This window comes from Argiope bruennichi, chromosome 2 (genome assembly GCF_947563725.1).
Source record: "Argiope bruennichi chromosome 2, qqArgBrue1.1, whole genome shotgun sequence".
Taxonomy (NCBI): domain Eukaryota; kingdom Metazoa; phylum Arthropoda; class Arachnida; order Araneae; family Araneidae; genus Argiope; species Argiope bruennichi.
In genome coordinates this window covers 27,383,117-27,387,918 of record NC_079152.1, presented here as the reverse complement: position 1 = coordinate 27,387,918, position 4,802 = coordinate 27,383,117, and the positions used below count along the sequence as shown (strand labels likewise).

Below are 4,802 nucleotides of genomic sequence, written 5' to 3'. Positions count from 1 at the left end.
TTTGAAAAGCGAATATTAGGATCATTATGAAAGGCAAAATTCCTTAATATACAAGAAACTTATACATATGATCATGAGAAAATATTGAATTCTCTGATAACTCATTTTATAATCACAAAACGATTTCTAGAAATGGACAGGATCATGAAATTGTTTTCACGAGCATTGACATTCAGTACAAAATGATACCAGAAGGCTGATTTTGATACATATGTAGGTAAAATGAAAAACAGATCAGTTTACAAAAAAATATTTACATTTCCTTTACTATTGCAATGATAATCAGTGATTAAAAATAATCCTAACAAATCTAAAAAGGCAAAAAGATTCATGTTCCACTCACAATTATGAAGTAATGCACTATGCAAATGAAATTGCTTTTTTATTTCATAACAACTGCGATTCCTGTTCAATGAGAGCTCTGCTTGTTAAGTTATAATAAGAGATTAATAACCATACAAAACTTTTAAAGCGAATTTTCTCTGAAATGTAAATCAAATATTCAGTCTTATTGGAAAGTTGATTTAGATTACTAGCAAAATTAAATACGCTACCAAATTTTAAGTTATCCATATTAAAAAACATTTCACCAATGTAAATTTTTAAAAAGCATATTTCTCAAAGATTAAAAAAACAAAATAAGTATTACATTTGAAGGGAATGAAGACCATTATTTTAAAACTGGTATAAGAATAAAAGTTTCCAGACAATTTTAAGATGAAATATTGATTGAATTGCCAAACACTTGTTTTAAATCAGATATTTTGCACACTTTAAGATTTGCAAAGTTCGAAATATATATTTTGTATATATAAATATTCAGTATCTTGCTCTTAGAATAGAATAAAACATTTCAAAGATGTATCGATATCCTCAAGTAATGTTGTCTACATACATAATCCCATTTCCACTGTGCAGACTAAATGTATTCATTATATTTTGGTACTCGTATAAATTTAGGCGAAGACAATGAATTTTACAAACTCATTTGCATAAATTGGACCTCCATTCATAACTCCATTGAAAAGGTTCCGAATTGCAAGGATGAAGGCTCTAAATGGTATCTTGTGCCGTGGTCACTTGGGTTAAAACATGCAGACATCTGAAAAGATTAAATAGGTAAAATCAAACTATTGAGAATGTCATTCAATGCCAGAATATAAGAGACTAAATTTTGATCTTTAAATCTGCTCCAATAATTCAATAACCTGAACAAAATTGTTTAATTGCTATCAATAGAAGCATAATCTACATCTAGGAATTTTCCACACCAACAATTGGTTATGAAATTGTAACCAACCATTTAAGTACAATTTTAAGATAATTGAACGCTTTTTAATTATTCCAGAATCTTCCGAGACATACATGTTTTTATTCTCTATGAAAGTCAGAAATGCTCCAATAGCGATAGTTATTGTTTAAATTTTAGAATGCGGTAGATTTTGCCAGGCTCTCGAGACTGTCACAGAACCGCTTAAAAGCGCCGAAAACGAACGTATCATTGCTAAGTGGTGAGGAAAAAAAAAGACAGTCCCGATGTTGAGAAATGAGCATAATTCCGTTCGTAGAGTATTCCGTTTATATACTTAGAACTCAAATGAGTTCGCTTTACCGATTATTTATAAGCTGGATTGAAAATTTTAAATATCAACTGCAATAAGTTTGGTTTGGCTCCAAAATTAACTTTAGCGGAGAAATGACACAAAATTATGCAGAAACATTTTTTGCTTATCTTTCATAGGTACGTGTCTGAAAAGGTTTGACCATACATTTCCCTATTGACAAGAAGAAAGCATACATAGGCTAACTCCATTCTTGGGCAATTAATTACTTCAACCTTTACAGAAATTGATCTACCAGTATAAAACGAACGGTAATACGGTTCTTATGTTCAGAGGCAGCTAAAACTTCAGTGTTTCCAGGAAACTATGGTTTCTGTATTTTTTTTGTGCCTTCGGAATACTTTCTAGAGGCTAATAGTATAATAAAATAGTTTCCGAATATCATGCTATTCTGATATTATGTTTCAATAACTTACCATGAGAATTTGATACTTCAAATTACCTTAAGGAAATTGGCGAATATTGATGTCTTGTATATGGAACCGAGAAAGCTGTATTATTGATAGCACACCTTTATCCAAGAAAAAATGCATCCACAATGGTCGTAAGTTGTCTGACCTATGAATACCCAATGAAATGAGAACATTTATAGATATAATTAATTATTTCATAATCAAAAGTATCTGGATATAATTTTAAATTCGATTTGACAGTTATAATTCGTGGAACTTACCGATATTACTTCAGTATCCTTTTTTCTGTCAATCCAGACATCTCTCGTATTTAGAATTTGCGGATGGAGCCGAAATGGTATTCACTGCACAGATGAGGAGTGGTATTAAGCCGTTGTTCAATTAAAAGGCCTCTAAAGTATTCCTTGCAGAATGCGCTGTTCTAATATCAATTACAGGAGATTCTGCCTCTTTCGCTTCATAAGACGTTCTATAATGAATAAACACGAAGAATTCCGTCAGTATACTTTCAGGTATAAGCAAAGTAAATTTATATTATCTCTAAAGTTCTTACTATTATTACTCTTAAAAACTGAAATTCTCATTCGTTTTTTCTGTTCATGTCTTGAAAACAGCGTAAGAACTAATGACCATGGTTTTATCCCCTACCTCAGACTATGAGAAAGCAACATAATTGAGACTCGTCACTTAGAAGCCACTTTCCTGGAATATGCAGGGATTATGAACATTTTTCACTTTCATTCTACTGTGCAGGTCATTTTTAAAATTACGTTATGTTTTTGCACAAATTTGATACATTAAGCTTAGTCCAATATTCCAGGCTTTAGAAATCATTCAATAAATCTGACCTGTTAGTCTGATTCCATAGGATGCGAATTGAATTATGCGCTTGTTGAAGCTCCATATTATATGTTGCGCCGTAATCATTTGCTTCAAAACCTTTCAACATCTGAAAAGAAATTAATGATTAGATATTCATCTATCAAAAAAACACTATAAAATGCAAGCATATATGTATTTTACTTTTGCTCTTTTATTTCGAAAATTCTAAAATCTGGTAATAATTTGCTTTCAACTTCATTGACAGAAATTAAAGGTTTCTCGTTTTAATCAGGAAATCAAAGTTCACATCAGTCCATTTTCCTTTTTAAAAATTAAGCTATTTGCAATATTTGTAATTCAGTTGTTAAATAATTCATCTAAATATTTGTTTTTAAAAAGTATTTCCAAATTTTTTTTTCTGAGAGCTATAAGCGTATATAGGAAACTGAGTCGTGCATCAAATTAGTTAATTGCCCACTAAGCACAAATGATTATATTTAATAACAATAAAGAGTATTCTTGTTCTTAGAAAATAAACTTAAAGTGACCCACAAAATGTCGTATAATTTACTACTAAGCATTTCATTTAAGGGACATTCCATTTTAATTTTGGATGGTTGCATTTCAAATTTTATGGAATGTCATATTTAGATGCTTGAAAAATAGAAAAACTAAATTTAAGATGTTACCAAGAAGCATCTTTATTAACTACAACTTCTGAAGGATCGAAAAACATCGATTTTTAAAAAATACTAATAAATTTATTCATTCTAGAAAGTAAGTTTCCCTCAGTCCATATAGACAAAATTATCTTTAATCATTTTTATCCGTCTTGTTACAGGTGCGCGTTGGTATAAATGGTTTGAGAATTCCATGACCTATACTACCCAAGTGATGACATGCAAATAAAAATCGTAGTATAACATGCATTTCAATAGCGGTATTTCTTACGTTGGAAGTAATTCAACAGGTTACACATATTTCAATAAATGTTTCCTGGAAAGTATGTTTTACTTCCCTTTGCAGCTTCCAGAAAGGTTACTTTCGAGACGAATCGAATATAATTGGTCCCATGTCACTTTGTCAGTTTTAATATAATTTGCAAACTTACTGCCCTTGAAATTCTTGTACGTTAATGTCATAACAGAATACTTCCTCGCATCCAGCATGGGTGAAGATGGACAGCTTGTACATGGAATGGAGAAAACAGTACTGGCGATTGCCGTCGTGCCTTTGTCAAACTAAACGGCATGGACATAGGTAAGTTATCCACCCTATGGAAAACTAATGAAATAAAGTGCATTTAATTACCATTGATAAATTATTGCATCCAATCTTCATTTGGATATGACAATTATAAATAGCATAACTTACCGATATTACTTGTGTACGGAACCGAGAGAAAGTCCCCTGGCCATCCAGATGGCTGCTATCAACATAATTTTTGCCAAGAGTCGACAAGGCAGTCATACCACATACGAGGAAAGGCATTGTTTCATTGCTCCAACAAACATTTGAAGAGTGTACAGAGAACTGCTCTAATAACTGCAGGATTTGTTTCGTTGATAATTTCTGTGAGGTGGCATTTCTTTTAAACGAGTGATAAATCTGATGAATCCAAAAAAACTAACTTCTGGTATGAGTGAGGCAGTTTTATGATCTAAGGTTATTTTAACCAGAACAACTTATCAAGTTCAATATTCATTCTGCATAATTTTACAAACGGTACAAGAAAATGGTTATGACTTTTCTTTATCATTAGACAATACCTAGTAAAATCTACATAATTATGGCACTTTCGTCACCTGAAAGCCACTTTTGTAAAATATCCAGAAATTATTTCTTCCGTATTCAATCAAAACACAAAATGTTCAGATTTCAATGCGTCTTAGAAGCTTTCCTAAAGTTTAAAAATGTATTAATGGGCAGCTAGCTATTAAGCGTT

At 31.3% G+C, this 4,802-nt stretch overlaps 1 long non-coding RNA gene across 1 annotated transcript; it reads right to left on the bottom strand.

The window, feature by feature from the left end:
• Nucleotides 1-848: 848 nt before the first annotated feature.
• Nucleotides 849-2,666, bottom strand: LOC129962404 (uncharacterized). The gene is made up of 3 exons (XR_008783890.1): nucleotides 2,296-2,666; nucleotides 2,065-2,180; nucleotides 849-1,102 (listed from the first exon to the last, which is right to left on the bottom strand). It is a non-coding gene; the product is annotated as an uncharacterized LOC129962404 (long non-coding RNA).
• Nucleotides 2,667-4,802: the final 2,136 nt, after the last annotated feature.